We start from the raw sequence: 18,447 nt of genomic DNA, 5'->3' as shown, positions 1-18,447 counted from the left end.
TGTTTGACACGAACTTCAATAAATTGTGCATGATATGATACAAAGCTGTAGTTAGTTTTGTTTTTGCGAAAACTCTTTTCAAAATTGTTTTTATTTAATGCAGAAACTTTTTGGTTTGACAGTGGGTGCCGCTAAATTATTTGGTTGTTTGGATGGTGCCGTAGCCTAAGCCGAAAAAGGTTGACAGCCACTGGACTAAACCAACAAATAAATCGTTTAGCTCTGCAGGTGGCTTCCAGAGACAGCCAGAACAAAACTGCTGCTGAACACCCAAATGGTAGTTTCTGTCTACCCCAGATTAATATCGCTTCACAACTGCTGCATTCTTCTTCAGATCACTTTTTTACAACTGTATCCTATCTTATTCGCGATGCAGACGCATCATTATCACAACCTACTTATCCTTAACATGGTTAGCGCGAAACCATCCCATTGTCTTCGCTTTTAAAGATTTTTGTTTGACCTTTTTTCGGCTTTTCCTCACTCCTTCACCGCAGTGGTTGATCGAACGACAATTGTTGATGTTGAACTACATTTACTTTCTGTTGATAACTCCTAAGCACCTGCTAAGCTTGGTCTGTTTATATTTTGCAATTTTCTCAATAAAAGAAAAGCACTAATGCCGCGATAAATCGCCTCTGCGTCTTTAAAATCGCTAGTTTTGCCCGAAGGCCATTGCTATTTCCTGTCAATGCCGAAATCGGAGGGAGATTTAGCACAAATGCAATGTAGAAACCTTTAGGCCTATCTCGCAAACTAGCTCTTATTGAACACATTATGATGACAACAGTGGATAGCTTTCCGCCTACGAACGACACTTGTTCCGTAACAATGGTTCAATTGAAGCCCACGCGCGCGACAACATCTCAAGTTACAGATTGAGCCGTTGATAAACTTACAGTAAATGCACGAAACCAATTTCGATGGAAGTTCATTCGAATCTCACTATGCGAACTTTCATGTATGTTTTACAAAATTTCATCGAAACCATTCTCTCAAAAGCGAAAGCATCAAAGCAAGTGTACTTGCTTTCTGTGATTAATTATCAATAATTAATCTTCGACTGTGACGCAACACACAACCGGTTCTACACTACCCTTGTGCGAGGACGTCACTATAATAGCATCTGGAATCTGGACTGGAAGCCAAACGCTCGGCCTCATCTTGCATGGCAAACAGGGTTGCTATATTGGCGGTTTTAACGCCAAAGTTTAGAAGCTTGACGCTTTTTAATACATTTTCAGATTAAAATATGGCACGGTTGGTCGGTTGCAACACCTTAGGCTACAGTGTCATGCTGTTTACAAAATCAGCCCAAAATACAATACTGTATTATGAAAAGCATCATCAAGATTGGGGAAAAGTTGCCTTTTCCAAACCGATGTTTTGTAAATAGGTTACTGCGCATTGATAAAACAGAGTTATTTAAACTATTTACAATGCTGACAAAAATCAAAACAACGTCAAAAATATATCAAAATGCCAAAGTCAAAGTAGCCTCCCAAACGCATCAAAAAACGCTCAAATTTCTGAAATTTGGCGTTAAAACCTCCAACATGGCAACCCTGTTTGCCGTACAAGATGAGGCCTAGCGTTTGGTTACCAGTCCAGATGCTCTTATAGCGACGTCTACGGCTTGTGCCACGCGAAAAACCTTCACCGTAGGCATAAAAGTCGCAGGAAATGCGCGAAACTATCATTCAATAACTAGCCTACCTCTTTTGCTGTTCAGTGATGCGTTTTGTTGTTTGATCTTCTGAGGCTGTTTTGTTTAGTTATTTAAAAATTTCTTGAGAAATTAATAAAACCAAAGGTTCTTGTGTTCAGCAACGCAAATATTTATTTAGCAACGCGTCTTGCTGAACGCACAACCATAAGCAGTCTATGGCACAACTGATGGGCAAGGATGCCAGAGCTTGGCTTTTTCACCAACTTTTTGGCAAGGCTTGCTCAGTTTTTGGCGAAGAAATCCGAATGCCCGGAGAGCACCTAGACAACAACATCGATCTAACATTCCAGCTGAAACTGCGGAGATCTATTTCAAACGAACAGTTTTTCTTCCTTTTCTTGACAATTGCATGGCACAAATTTACGAGAGATTCAATGAGCACTGCTTGCTATAGCTTTTAAAGTCAGCACATTTCTGCCTTCATTGATTCATGAAGATGAGGACTGCCCGATCGACGAAATTTTCGACTTCTGCCACGAAATACTGGATGTTGAACCAAGCAATTGCTTTGCAGATACTATTGAATTGCGAATTGACTTGCAGTTTCTGTGGAAAAATGCGACTCTGGTGGATGCGTGTCAAGCTGCTAAACAACTCGGTACTTATCCGATTATTCATAAATTACCGGTACTTCGAATCTTTGCTACGCTTCCAGTTACAACCTCCAATGAGCTATGTTTCAGTTCACTAAACTACCTGAAAAATTATTACCGCACCATCATGGCCGAGCCACGTTTGGATGTTCTATAGCTCAGATGTGTTTAATTAAGGATATTGTACTCGAGTATGATGCAGTCATTGATATATTTGCCAAGCGCAGCCATCGCATTAAACTGTAAATTGTCATTGCGAATCGCCGAGAATGTTTAAAAGGTATTCGAGGTCGGAAGGACTAACTTATTGTTTATGTTCTGAAGTGTTTGATATCTTTTGTTGGTTCATTGATTGGAACAGTAACTTACTTCTGCGGATTCGCTCTTGATTTTGGACCCCCTTCCCCCTATCTGACGGTTTCATCTAACCCCCTCCCTCGTTTTGACGTTTAACCCAAGTACAAAAAAATTGCAACCAATTAACAGCCATTTTCACTAAATTTGAGCTTTCTGTGTACTACCGTTGAGAGTTTGAGACTACCCCGTGTGTAGGCTACTACTCCCAGACCTCCAGCCGCCGAGTCAGCCGCTACGCGGTTGACTGACACAATGTCTTGGCCTCCTTCTAACAAACTTTCTATATACGCCACTGGTACCAACTTTCTATACGCCTTTTCTAGGTACCTAGGTGCCAGTGACGTTCGGTGGCTTAAACCGTTGGGAAAGCAACTTGTAAATATGCTGCAGCAAGGTAGTAGGCCTAGGCACAAAGGGCGTAACCGTCGGGCGAAGCCCGAAGGCTTGTTGCCGAAGGAAACACTTCCAGCGGGGGGTCTGGGTGGCCTCCCCCAGAAATTTTTGAAAAACACTTCCAATTTGGTGCGCTCTGAGAGCATTTTCAAAACAAATCAAACATAAAAATCTGTCAAATTGTGCTTCGCCTATGTCGTGATCATACATCCATTTAATGTTTAGAAGTCATGAACAATCTTAATTTTAACGTTGCAGGACCAAAATCCAGTGTTAGACATGGAATAATAGTTGTCTAAATATTTAATTCGTCATGAATTTTCATTCTGAGATATTCAGTTAGGCCTACACTACAAAAACTAACACTTAGGCCTAAACATTGCAACCGCAAGCAATTTGTACAAAAAGCTGGATAAGTTTGCCTCCTGCGTATAGAAGCTTAACAAACTAAATATTGCAGCCGCACCTGAACGTTCATTGGCGAAGTAACGTTACATCAACGCTGTAAAAAGGGCAAAGGCATGACTATGAAAGCTAGTAGGCTAAAGTACAGCACATGGCGAGGAGACATCAAAAAACAGCAACAATTATTTCGGCATTATGATGCTTGTGCTGTGTACCGTGACGAGCACCATTATGACGAGTTAGTCTAGCCGCTCTAGCGAATGTATGCATTGACGTCACTGGGAAAGCAAGACTCACCTGGTCTCACCATAACACATCTGATTGGTTAAGCAGCTGGTGACGTTTTGCAAAACGAGTGATGATTGGATAAAACGAAGGCGTTTTTTGACATTTTTGAATCTGGGTAAGCAACTTTGATAGTTGCTTACCTAGAGCCTCAGTGATTGTTTCTGACAGAAGCGTTTGCGTTAATTGGCATTTATAGGCAAGACATGCGGTTTGGTGAGGATTTAGACTACTCACAAGCGTTACAAGTAATTCTAGTCACGAATACAGTAATTTTCAAGTTAAAATAGACATGATAAAAATAATAAGAAGTTAAACCTAGAATTCAGTCATTATAGCCTACTTTGCATAGTTTTCGCTCAGGTAAGCACTGCTTTCCTTGCTTTCCCTCACCGATCGTCACTGCTAGGTGCCTATACGCCTTTTCTAGGTACGCCACTGGTACCAACTTTCTATATACACCCAGTGTCCTCGAGTCCTACACCACCCGTCTGCAGCACTTACACAAAATGCACCTTTCTAGCTTTTATTGCGGCAAATTCTTTAATAAGAGAAGCATTGTCCAATAGTCTTAGTAACAAACACAAGTTTGGGTACGGTACACAACATTCAGTTTGTTTTGATACAGATATTGTAGAACAGAGAGAAGTGTGGTTTCTTTTGTTTTCAATGGTGATATTCTTGTGAAGCTCTACACTGTGGAAAGTTCTTCACTGTCCAGGTCTCCAGCAAATTCTGGGGATGCTTCAGAGCATTTTTTAACAAATTTTCTTTTGTGATGGAGTCTGGAGATGTGATGCACAAATATCACACAACACAAAAAAAGATAGGAATGCAAACTATAAACTATGACTGAAATGTATCAGTTAGCCTACTGCTCTCTGCTAGTGCTTAATGTAAATTTTATTTGTGCATATTTTGGATAAGCGCGGGCCCCAAAAATTTGCGGGCCCTGGGCCAGTTTGCCCACCCCAAAGGCCACCACTGGACTGAAGTGTTTGGCTTCACAGGCTTACAATTTCTCTTCGTGATGTCATAATTAGTTTTTTCCTCTCCTTCAAAACGTGTAGCAACAACCACAAATTGGCCGAAATTGCTTTAGAAAGACTGTAACTAATGAAATTAGAGCATCTAGTGTAAGTTCTAACTTTCGCTTTTGGATACAAAACTAAACACTTTCCACAATCAACACTTTTCACATGTAATCTTTTCCTTTGCTTCCTATATTAGGAAAAGCAAATATTTGCTCCAGACAAATAGGTGCAGCCTCGGCACGGCTTACATTTGAAGCAGCTCTTCAAGAGTTTACGATTTCTACAACTTGTGAAATAGAAGCTTAATTGCAGCAGCGAAGTTACAGTTTCCAATATACTTGTTACAGACTAGCCTGCCGTCACCATGGCAAGGACTTGTGTGAAGCCCAGTCAGCAACTCGGCGGATTTTGACGTTGATTAACCGTCTGCATGCGTTAAAACAATGCAAAAAGGACTGCGTAGCTGGATGAGAATCTTTCGATAACTAAGCTTGCCATGCTTTCCTGACATCCTCGCTAAGCACTGCTCAGCAATATGACAATGTTTCTGACGCTGAATCCCAGGTGACTAACACAAGCGTAACCCAATAATGTCGCTTTGCGTTGAAACACGTTGCTTTAACGTTGTAGTGACGAGGAGTGCACGGTCGATTGAATCCGCGCGTTTCGAGTGCACTGATACGGAACGAGCAAGATGGCGGTTTGTCAACAACGAAAAATCCCGACAACTTGAAAGAATATTTGCACAAGCAATACAATCCAGTGTTGCCAATTGATACTCTGGAGTACCAAAAAGTCCTCTATGAAAAAGTCCCATTCATTAAGTGTGGTTGGCAACACTGGTACATTCCAACGTTTGACTTTGGAGATGAACCGAAAGCGACGCTGGTTTCCTGTTTGAGTTCTGCGAAAACTGAAATAAAACTTTGTTGATTCGATGAATTGTGGATTGGTTGGTTTAGTTTTGAATCTTTATTCTTGAACTAACAAAGCCTTGATAGGATATTCCTGGTAGTTTCGCTTACTTGTAGAGGCTCTTGACGCAGGGTCGGTTACTGAGATTGAAAGAGTGAAGTTTGGTTACCGGGGAACTATTCCATTCTTTAGATGCCGCTCAATGGAGAGCAGTCCTGAAATGGGTCGCTCAATGCTCAAGCGCACACTCAGAGAGTCGAACCAGCGCCACTTGATCTTAAAGCTTCTTCATTCTCGAAGCCAAGTGCTACCTAACTGAGCTATCGGGGTGGATGGATATTTGAGGATAGGATTTGAAGGATAGTCGGACCACGCGGCATGCGACAACTCAGCAAGTGCTTCAACTCAGCAAGTATATTTCAGCTACTGCCAAGTTCAGCAAATGAGATTGTCATCTAGCATCAGACTTGCTTGATCATCGCTTACTAAACTTGCTACGTGTCAAGTATCGGCTTGGTCAAATTTTACTTGCTTATGTTCAGCATTAACCAATTTCAACCACTTGCTGATATGTTGCTAGCACAGTAGTCACTTGCTCAAATGCAATGTGTTGTTCACAACAAGTTTCACAACTGGGTAGGAGACTCATGGCTCATCACTGGAGGTTATCAACTTGAGTGAGATGAAACGCTGCAATTCTCAAAAAATTCAACTTTTCACAACTGGCTCATGCATTTTAAAAGTAAGCTTATTTTTTTCTAAAACGCTCAACAACAATTGAAAAATTCTCGGTTTATTAAGTTAAGAACACCACACCAACAAAGTGATCTCTCTATCATAGGTCCAATGACGTGAGTTCTATTTGAATAAGGTAAGTCTCAGAGCCTTATTCAAAGTGCGAACGATTAATTGCGACCTGGTGGCTTTGGAAACATTGCTGCCAAAAAGCGTTTAACAAGCAAGCCTTGCTTTCCTCGCTAGAGCGAGCGAGTGAAAGCGACACCGGCCCAGGGTTGCCAGATCAAAATTGCAAAAAAAAGCCAAACTTGACTGAAAGTCCAGCCAAAATGAAAATAAAAAAGCCAAATATCTTTTGAGAAAAGCCAAAAAAAAGCCAACAAAGCACGACTATCAAGTACTAAAAACAAGTGATCATCACATACTTGGTGTTATTAAATGGACAAATTAACAGCACAAAACACGTTTTACCTCGTAGGATGCAGAGAGCATAGCCAGAACAAAAATATGTTTGCCTAAGAAAAGGATCTTCAAAATATTCTTGAACTAAGAAGTATAGCACTATTAAAAAGAGTGTGAAATATTGGTTGAGGACCTAACAAGCAAAAAACTGCTACACATTCAAAATAACCTTACAATTTAGGAGAAGGGCAATTACACTCTTCCCCTTGCAAGGTGCACCCAACATGTAAGCGGAAACATTTGGTGCTGGCATGAAATCATGAATCATATTTTTTTAAAAATTACAAAAACGATTCAAAGTCATCAGTAGAGTTTTGCATGATTTCACTTTGCGTGTACAACTGTACATTAGGGTGGCTCTTAAAATTGAATTTTTGAATTTTACTTGGGACACCCTTTCAAATGGTGAGATTGTCAGAAAAAATTACTCCAAACTTTTTTTAAGTTTGAAGTTGATTTAGGGGTGGCCTTCCCCCCTCATGTAGGCTACTGTACCCTCCCTCAAAATACCAAATCTGCGTATCTCAAAAACCACTTGAGCTAGAGATACTGTACGGTTTTGTGTCAAAAGATGCAGAAAACATAGTTTCCTATCTGCTTTGTGAACATTAAATGCAGCTAAGTAGAAAAGCCGTTATTTAGAAAAAACACATTTTAGCACAAAAGGTACGATAGCCTACGATAGCATTAGCTCTATAAAAATATGTGACGATCAGTGTTCCTTCCAAGAAATTAGGACTTGTGAAATCTTACCATATCTTGATTTCACAATCTTTTTTGTGACCACGAAACCATCTATATACAGAATTTCATTTATTTTCTCAATTTTTGAACCTTAGAAGGAACACTGGTGACGATATTCATTTCAAAATGCAATTCTGGTGAGTACTGCATGAAGCGATATTATCAACAATATTGTTCTTGTCGCAATTTGGAAAACAGTTTCCTATATTCAGTAACAACTTACACAAGAAACTGAAGTTGGACCTCATCTTTAGTTAACAGTTTGTTAAAATCCTGGATTACAGCAACTCTTCTCTCTGCTCTGTCATTGACTGCTGAAAAGCCCTTTGCTATGTGTAAAGCTTAAATAAATGCACCATATTCAGTCCAATGAGCAGGGTCCTTCGAAAGTATTGCTTCATCTACACCCAACAGCTGAAGAAGCTATTTTGAATTAGAGGTGCAAAACTGTTCTAGACCTTTATTGCCAAAAAACGCATCTACTTTGACGCTTCGTCTCCTTGTGGACGTTCTGCTGTTTCATCTAACATGGTTGCCACCATTAGCTTTTTACTTTCCAGACAATCGAGAGTCAAACAAGGCTGGTCAGTAGTCATCCTAGGGTACATATGTTCACATTTAGTTAGGATTTTACGGAATTAGCAACAATTAGCAAGGGGAAAAATTGCAGATTTATGATATATGTTCACTTTGTTCAGTGGCCTACCTAAAAAGTAAAAAAAATATAGGCTATTACTGGTTAAAAAACCAAACTTAAAAAAAAGCCAAAAAGAAGCCAAATTACAAAAAAAAGCCAAACCGTAAATCTTCCAGCCAAAGGCCTTAAAAAAGAGCCAGATTTGAGAAATTTGGCTTGAAAAAAGCCAACCTGGTAACCCTGCACCGGCCTAACTTTTACCAGCCTTTTTAGATTTTTTTTAAAGTCAGCTAGATAAATAAATAACTAGAAAGTTTAGAAAATAGCCTACGACAGCTAGATCAGTGGCCCCCTTGCTGGGAACCACTGATCTAGGCGAGTAGTTAGCTTTTTTTCCCTCCCTAGATTTTTTTTGGAGTCAGCCTTTTCCCCTTAAGGGAATTAGCTGATTGCCACGTAGAAAGTAGGTCAGGTGAGAATAGCCAGTTAGCTACAGCGAGTCTAGACAGTACGTGACCAGCTTTTAGGGTGTGGTCAAGACAGAATTTAGCTAAATTTTCCTTCAGAAGGAAAATTTAAAACTTGAAAAGCTTGGACTTTGGTAAGTCTTTGTTAATTCTTATATTTAAAATAACATAAACTAAACACCAGCTATACTCATGGGCGACTCTAAGGCCAACGAGTTTAAATATCAAAGAACCTTGGTTGTGCAAGCATCCAGCCAGTCCTGGCTTGATGTAAGCACTTTCATCAGTTTCTTTATGCAAGATGGCTTCCTTGCAAAGTATGGAAAGGAGATAAAAGCTGTGCGTGCCAAAAGCCTGCGGCAGCACATTTTCACCGTTACATTCTCAGCTTCTGAGAATGAAACCAAATCCGTGCTGATGGAACAGCTGGCGCTAGACCATCAGTCACCCGTGACCTACAAGCACAAGGAAGTAGGTTACGTGATCAAAGTATGGCGACCGATGCCACCATGCGACGTGATCACATTATATCCAGTGCCGGACGAGTGGCATCTGGATTTAATTAATGAGTTTGCTTGCCAAGCAAACTGGGGAAATGTTTACCAGATGGTTAAAGGTAAACACAAGCAGCACCCCACCATCTGCAACGAGTTTCTGCATGTGTACCTGCAGAACACTAAACTCGCCAACATCCCAGAGAAGGTGCAGATGTTTGGTGAATGGATCTCCATCACCAAGCCTGGAGAAGGACATTTGCCACTCTGCCAGATTTGCAAAGTCCGGGGACACCTAACATCAAAGTGCCCCACGAAACCGAAAAAGACCCAGGCCAATCCACATCGAGACGGGGCGTCCAAAACTGATCCACCCCGTGACCGGGCGTTCAAGCCGACCAGAAACCGGACGCCTAAAAGAAGAACAAAACACTCCCGGGACAGGAGCGACAAAGTATACTCAAAACGCTCCCGGGATTCGTCACCGGCCAGGTACCGTCTACCCTGCCATGTTTGCGGATCAACAGACTTTCACAAGCTTGGATGTGACGCAAGAGAAAAGTTCCGGGAAATGTGTAGTGGAAGAGGAAGGGGAAGAGGAAGAGGCAGAACCCCCCCCCGCCCCAAACAACAGGAAGAGGAAGACCCCCCCCACGAGCGACGATGGCTTTATCACCGTGGGCAAAGGAGGGAAACACAAACCCAAAACCCACGTGCGCAGCATCTTCTCGCCAGATGCTGAATTGGATAAGCCCATGTCCAACACAGAGTCCAAGACATCGACTCCAAAAGAACTCGCACACACGCGGAGATCGTTTACTCAACCTGAATCTCCGAAGACGAAGAATCCCAGAGATCATGACGCATCCCACGCCAGCTCCAAGGATGCGTCGGTCTCAGTTGACAATGAGAACTCGTCAACTGACCTGGAGTCCGTTTCTTCGAGAGAGTCTCTGCGGGCTGGACTGCCCGGGACCTCTCCTCCCCATCGAAATGTCTTCAGTTCGATGGGTGAGCTCACGGACTCAGACGGCGACGACCCAGCCATCTACACGGTCTAGTCCGACTTCTTAAACTTTAACCTGCTGCTTTCTCTATCTATAAACATGTTCGCAGATACGGAGAGTGACGATTCGGACGCCGGACTGGGCAACCTCAAGGTTGGCTCAATGAACATCAACGGAATATCCAAGAAATTGCGAGATGTCAAACACTTCTTTACATCTCACAGACTCTCTGTACTGGCAATTCAGGAAACACACAGAATCCCCACCGATCAACTCGAGACGTGGGCTCAACATAACAATTACATAACATACAACAACATAGAACCTGATAGAACCCCCTTCTATGCAGGGACAATGTTCATCGTAAAGAAGGACATACACGATAGGTCCGAAATCACACATCACACCATAGTACAAAATCGAATACATCACCTCAACATCAAATGTGGTAAAAATAACATAAACATATTCAATGCATACCTTCCGCAGAGCAGCGGAGAGAGAAAGTCATGTTTTGAACTGCTCTCCGAGGCTATGCTGGAATATGAACATCAACATGTGGTCTTACTTGGTGATTTTAACGTGATCCTTGATCCGTTGGACACTGCTAAGCCGCAATTTTTCTTCACTACACCGGATAAAACAGCACTTAGAACATTAATACATCATAACCAATTGACAGACATATTCAGACAAGAATATCCTTACAAAAGACTGTTCACGCGCCAAAACCACAACAGTAAGACCAGGATAGATAGAATATACATAAATGAACATGCACTTGAAAATTATCATAACATCAAACATGAATACTTCACATCATCAGACCACTGCACATTACCAATAATTCATCTCCAATATCAACAACACACCAAATGGGGTGAATATTCATACAAAATCAATAACAGCATATTAGAATATGCTCACGTCATAACAGAGCTCGAAACGGCTTGGGAAAACTGGACTATAAACGTACCACAAATAGAACCACCAGACATGCTTATAAGCTGGGATCATGGCAAGAAAATGTTGAAAAATCGACTGATTGAACTCTCGCAAGATGTCGCACTCAAGCGTAGAGAAGATTACAATCAAGCGAAAAATATGCTCCACACTCTGGACGCTCATCCAGACCACGTCCTGGAAGATCGTCGCCCGGAATTCTTGGAGAAAATCAACAACTTCTACGATTATAAAGCAGTCGGATCGCAAATCAGATCCAGAACTATCCCAACTAGCGATGAAGAGCCATCTAAAAGCTTCTTCAAAGCAGAGGAACAAAATTGTAAAAGTACCTCTATCACTGAGATACACGACGCCAACAACACAACACTCACCAAGAAAGAAGACATTCTCAAAGAAGTACACAGCTTCTACCACTCCCTATGGGGTGTAAAAGACAACATAAACTCTCAAGAACAAAACAACTACTTAAACATTCTTGGAGAGGCCAAAATTGAGGAAGACGCAGCTGAACAAGCGGAACAGCTGATCAGTCTCAAAGAAGTAAAAACCGCCATCGATTCTCTTAACAAGGATTCTGCACCTGGATCAGATGGTCTCGGCTCATTATTCTACCAAAAATGCTGGCATTTCCTGAAACACGACATTCTAGAGATGCTTACAAATTGCTACTTGAGAAAAACAATGACTCCCTCAATGAGAGAAGCAAAAGTGAAGTTAATCTTTAAAAAAGGTGAAAAAGAAAAGCTCAAAAATTGGAGACCGATCTCTCTGCTCAACACAGACTACAAGATCTTGAGCAAAATCCTCTCCAACAGACTCACACCCATGATCACAAACCTGATTTGTCCGAATCAGAAATGTGGACTGCCAAACCGCAGAATAGAGCATGTTACAATGAATATACAAGCTGCCCTGGAAGCTTCTCAAACACAACACAGGGACTTGTACGTCATGATAACTGACTTTGAAAAAGCTTTCGATAGAGTTAGTCACTCCTTCCTCTATGGAATCTTGAAGAAACTCGGAGTAAAACCAATAATGATGAATTACCTGTCATTAGTTTACCACAAAACAAAAAGCAAGATAGAAATCAATGGAGCTTTAACAAAACGAATAAACGTTAAAAGGGGCATACGACAGGGTTGTCCCCTCAGCATGCTCTATTTCATAATCTGTGCTGACGTTCTCACCCGACGCATAGAGAAAAACCATCTGATCAACGGTTTTCGCTTTTCCAAGCTGACAATCAAAATCCAGCAATATGCGGACGACACCACATTCATCACAAGAGACATTCCATCTCTCAAGGAAATCAACAAAGAACTAGCCATCTACCAGACGATGTCCGGCCAGAAAGTGAACCAGGGAAAGACCCAGATCCTGGCGTCCAAACCTGACCTGGCCCAAAGAGCTCAGCAACTCTTTCCAGAAGCTGCGATCTTGAACAACGTCAAGATCCTGGGCATCTGGCTAGGCACAAACAAAACACAACTTGACAAGATGAACTGGCAGACCGCCATCAAGAAAACTCAAACGATCGCCAACATCCACAAACCACGAAGACTCTCCCTCTATGGAAAGATCTCGATCATCAACACTCTCTTGGTACCCGTCACTCTGCATCTCAGTAGAGTGCTGATGCCAACGAAACAACACATCAAAGAACTAAACAAAATCCTCTTCGACTTCCTCTGGTATCCTTCACCATTCGAACAGCTCCAGAGAAGCAAGACGTTTCCTCCTGTCAAAGATGGAGGCATCAACATGGTGGACATCCAATCAAAATTTCAAACAAGCCGCATCGACAGAATTCGCCACCTCTTCTCACTAGAAGACGCCACCGAAATCTGGCACGAATGGGCCATGTTCAATTTGAGTTACAGAATGAGACACATCAATCCTCATCTGTTCTCCAACAGCATTCCGCATGCCCCAATTCCAAACGAAATGTATGCGGACATCTTCAAGTCCTTTTGCAAACTCAAAGGCTTGAAACACGACTGGGAAAATACTTCCTACAAAAATATCTACATCAATCTGAAAACGCAAAATGAAAAGAAAATTGACAAGATTGATGAAAACGGAAAGAAGATTCCTTGGAATGAGATCCTCTTGAAAACAAGGGAATCAAACTCTTCCTTCCACCTCACCTATCCTCCATGTCCTTTCGGATTGCACATGGAGGATACAAATGGGGAGATTTTAATAGATCAATACATTCCGACAGAAAAACAAACTGCAAATTCTGCAGAAAACCAGAAGACAATGTGGCCCACGTCCTCACCAAGTGCTCCTTTGCACAAGGAATATGGGAGCGCCTGAAACAACAATATCTTGACCTAACCAAGGAAGACATAGAAATAACAAAGGACATGATCCTTTACAACCAACTCCCTGGAGGACAAAAGAACAACCCGATTCTTTTGACCATGATGAATGTCGCCAAGCACACCATCATCCAAAAGAAGAAATCTCTGGACATAGGCGACACATATATACAGGACACAAAACGGTCCACCATTCAAGCCCTGTGGGTGATCATGACAAAAACGAAAAACATAACACAAAAACATAACATTCCTTTGTCATCTGACATTTCTACTCCTTCCAAACCTCCTCCTACGGTCAGAAGAAAGAAGAACCAGTCGAGATCCACTCTTCAACCGCCCTCTCAGTCGTCCTCGGTGGTAGGGATGACTGATTGCAGCGGTGGATCTCACTAGCACAGTACGGTCGTAGATCATCTTTGAAGAAGTTTAGACAGCCAAGGGCGTAACAACCCACCTTTAACCCGTCCCTCTCACTCATCTACAACGGCCTGATGCCGGAAGAGTGATTGCAGCGGGAGATCTTTAACCGTCCCTCTCCGTTGTCCCACTCGCTCTGGGATGACAGGATTGCAGCGGCCAATTCCATGATGACACTGGGGTCAGCGAAAGCTACCCTCTCTCTGGCCGCTCCTCTCTGGCATCTCCGCCAAATGAGATGTCAGACTGCAGTGGCCCGTTTCCTCCAAACAGGTGCCCTTCTTGAAGCGGGCAACAAGAAGATACACACACACAAACAAACTCAAATAAAATTTAAAAATTAATTATCTACCAAAACGCGCTAGTTCTCATGCTTGACCCGCCATCTCCTAGTCTGCTCCAAGATCAGCAAGAGGAAAGTCGAAACAGGCAGATCAGCTTGAGGCAGCCACTAACCAAATATTTACATCCACAGATTACCATCTACCGCGGTGGGTCCCTTCGGTCGTAGTGAGTCCCTCGCCTCCCTGGTAGGTATCTTCCATGTAAGTATGGTGTGCCTGCTGAGTGTTTGGGTGTGTGGACGGCTCCCGGAGCGGACGCACTAATGATGAGACAGGAAACAAATCCATTCCATATGGACAATTTGTAAACCTGCAAGATGTAGTGGTATCCATCTTGAACTCTGAGCGTTGCGCGAAAAAAAAAAAAAAAAAAAAAAAAAAGACGTGAAAACAGCAAACTTAAGATTCCACAAACATTCATTGGAAAAAATATTTAAGGAAGAAACATCTCCTAGCAATTTCAAACCCACAACAATGCTTGTAAAAATAAAATAAAAAAGTTGCACAATAAGAAAAAAAACAGCTACACTTGAAGAGTTAATAGAAACTGAAAGAAAATGAAGTCAAAACGGTGAAAGAGGTTGAAATATTGTTCTAGTGATTCTAGTCTAATGTAATCGTGCACTTGAACGACACAGTCAAAAACAGCTCTCCAGCCCCATTCAGCGGCACGTAGCGGGCGAATTAATTCACAGACCAAACGAATTAATTCAGCAACAAACGGAAACTTCATTTTGTCAGGTTCATTGACAGCTTTCAAAAGAAGGTTATCACGTAGATTCATCTGGTTGGCTGTCTAGCTGAGTGGTGGGAGCCCTGGTAAGACACTCGAAAGGGCACCGGTTCGACACTGCTTCAGAGCATGCGGATGTGCTTTTGTTAGAACACCTAGCGGCAGGCCTAAAACGTGGATACAAAGGTTTGCTTCTTTGCCTTTCCGCCAACTCAACTGAAGTCTTCAACTGCCGGGCGGAAGCCTGGATGCGGTAAAAAATTGGTTTTTGCCGCCGTTTTATAAACAAAGAATAAAGTGTTATTTTTCTAAGTTGGTGTAAATATCAAAACAAAACAGAAGTTTTTCTTCAAACAAAGCAAAATTGTGTTCAAATAAACATGTTAATATATCATGTGGGCCACTATCAGGGCTAAAAACTTCAGTCAGAGGGTATGGAAGTTGAAGAAAGCTTTTTGGTCATAATCTTGATAAAACTTCCGTATTTTAACGTAAAAATATGAACAAAAAGATAAGAGGTCAAAGTTATGCGTTTAGTTTGTTGAGTTTTGCTTCTCCATCCGTCTTCTTGTGAATGCCAACCAACTTCAAACTAGTAGTGGATCTAACAAAAAACAATGGGAAAGAGGAACCAAAGTTCTAAAAAAATGAATAAAAACGTGAAAATGCAAAGATTGATTTTCAAAAAAAATAATAATTAGGTTATGTGTGTTTAACAAATGGGAATGAGGGAGTGGTTACCTATGGCAACTATTCACGCATCTACAAGTACAGCAGCTTATAGTTAATTGAAAACCACGTCAACATGTCCAAGTGCTTGTTCTTGCCGCAAAACATGCGATGTACTCAAACCACAGCATAATTGTTTGTCAAGTACGAGGCCAAGTCAGATATCAAGTGAACGACGTAAAGCAAGAGGAGAAATAAACTTCTCGCGTTGTTTACTACAACAACTTTTAACAATTTATTTGCTCGTACAAAGTTACTTTCTTACCAGGCTGTTCAAATATTCAAGTGACAATATTTTTGAAACCTAGGTTCGCAAAGTACACACAAGCCACAATTGCACGAAACGGGTTAAATCTGAACTGCAACTTACAAGAAATTCACTACATACCTATGATCGTACTTGCATGTGATCTAATGTAAATTTTAAGGCAGGCAACGAAAAAAATTGAAGAGAAATCATCGTTGAGTTACTTATCCTGAGGTGGAGTTTTTCACCAAGATCTCAACGATCAGATAGATCTTTCAATAGATCTTTCATAAACAAGGTTCCGTATACGAAGAGAAAAAAATAGAAAATTTCGAAATTATTTTTTTTTTCGTACTTAAAATCTTCACCGTTCATTTGATTAATTATTATCATTATGTTCATCATCGTCATCATAATCATCATCATGCTTATTATCATTTTTCTCCAATAAAAATACCATCCACCAACTGTACAGCAATCATTGGTGCCATTTATTTCGACCTACAGAAAGCGATTTTGTTTTTGGAGGAAAGTTTTTTTGTTTGAAGATTGAGAATTCCCTAACTGGCCACTTCTTCCTTGTATTTTATTATGGAACAATGACTGTTGATGCATTTTTCGAAGTTTGAAAATTATTTAGTTGCATGATTCGTTGCCTCTTCACGTTACGCTTTTCAACAACTTGGCAAATTTAAAACCACATCGTCATAATGGGGTATAGGCGATCAGACCGCAAATAAACCGCTGCAGCCGACACACTTTGTTGTTGTTACTTTTTGGTGTTATTGCTTTTACTTTTTATTCATTGTCATTCTTTGCTCCGCAGTGGAAGGCACGCAACAAGCATATTTCTCGTAAAATGAAATAACGCGTCGAGAGTCGCTACGCGGTTTCGAATAGAAAACATTTAATGAGTTTTTGTCAATTCAAAAAGAAATTATAAATAGCTCGCCTGTTGGTCAACAATCGCATCTGTGACATAAAAACCGTGCTTGTCCAAGCTTTTGCGGCAGAAGGAGAATGTTTCTGAAGATACAGACTTTCCCAGGAGAAGGGAAGAGATGACAGACTTGCTCAGGGGAAGGGGAGAGCTGACAGTTGCGCCAAAACTTTTGATACTTTTGTATTGAGAAGTTTTCTTGATAATGCAGCCAAGTTGATTCGTTGATTATTAGGTCTAGCTATAAATCAAAATTAAAAAGTGCAAGCTTTTTAATTGCTTTCAAAATATACAATACATCGATGATACATAATATAATTGTACATCACGTATATTCTATTTGTTCCAATTTATTACAAAGTATTGATGTATGTGTATTGTAGAGCTTATATTATTTCATGTCTTGTTGATTAAGTGGACAAGACAGCGAAGGACAAATGTTTATGTTGTAGGCTGCTGAATTCTTAGCTCGGGGGTTCTCATGAAGTCCATAGTAGCATAATCAATCATTTTCTACATTGATTCAACTAGGGATGGTAGAAGTAGGGGATTGCTCACTCAAAAGTAAGGTGGACAACTGGAGGGTCACAATGTTATGACAAAATCTGATGCAACTATAGCTTGAGGTCTACTGCCATAATGTCGCATACTCAGGTGCAGTTTAATAGACCTGCCCCCATGTGTACAAAGTGTGTATCGCCAAAATAAATGTAGGAAATATGTGATATCATGTTTATTTAATAGTATTCAAGTCGTGATAATTCAGCGGTAGACTTCATGTAACACCGGTAACGGTAAATAACTTCACACTGCTGCAGTAAGGTTTTGAAGATTTTCTAGCACCCAAAATTTTAACCAAATATAGCAATTCATTTGATGAGAATGAATTTATCTATAAGCAAAGAAAACGTTGTGCAGTTCTTCTAATTTTTGAACTTCTTAGTGACCCTCCAGCTGTCCATTTCTCAAGAAAAATCAATAAAGTGAGTCGTCCCGGTATTCCACTGTCCCTAGATTCAACGTTTGCAGACGACGAGTCGATGTAATAAAACGGTTGATTTGCTGTACCCTTTTAGATTGTGTGCATAAATAAAAAAAAAATAAGAATTCAATTTGACAAGATTGTTCCATAGTTTAGTGAGTTAAAAGTTTCTACCAACGTCTCAGTTTATTTCAAATGTCTATTTCATATAGTATATATGAATAGGCAGGGCTCTTGAGAAAACAGTTTGGGCCCGGTACGGTTAAAAAGCCCGCCCTCCACCCAACAAAAGGCCTTTAAAGAAGCAATAGAACTCTGAGAAATACGCGGCGTTTTCTTCTTTCTTAAGTTCCTTGAAAACGTTTCGGAGCCTTAAAATTATCCCGGGTCGGAGTCAAAAGATACCTTTGGATCTTTGTCAATTCTACTGTGAACAAGTAAAAAATTTTAAAGTTCAGTTCAGTTGTTTTTATTTCTGACCATCACAGCAAAAACAATA

This window comes from Aplidium turbinatum, chromosome 6 (genome assembly GCF_918807975.1).
Source record: "Aplidium turbinatum chromosome 6, kaAplTurb1.1, whole genome shotgun sequence".
Classification (NCBI taxonomy): Eukaryota; Metazoa; Chordata; class Ascidiacea; order Aplousobranchia; family Polyclinidae; genus Aplidium; species Aplidium turbinatum.
The sequence above is the reverse complement of the archived record's forward strand: the minus strand, read 5'-3'. Positions refer to the sequence as shown.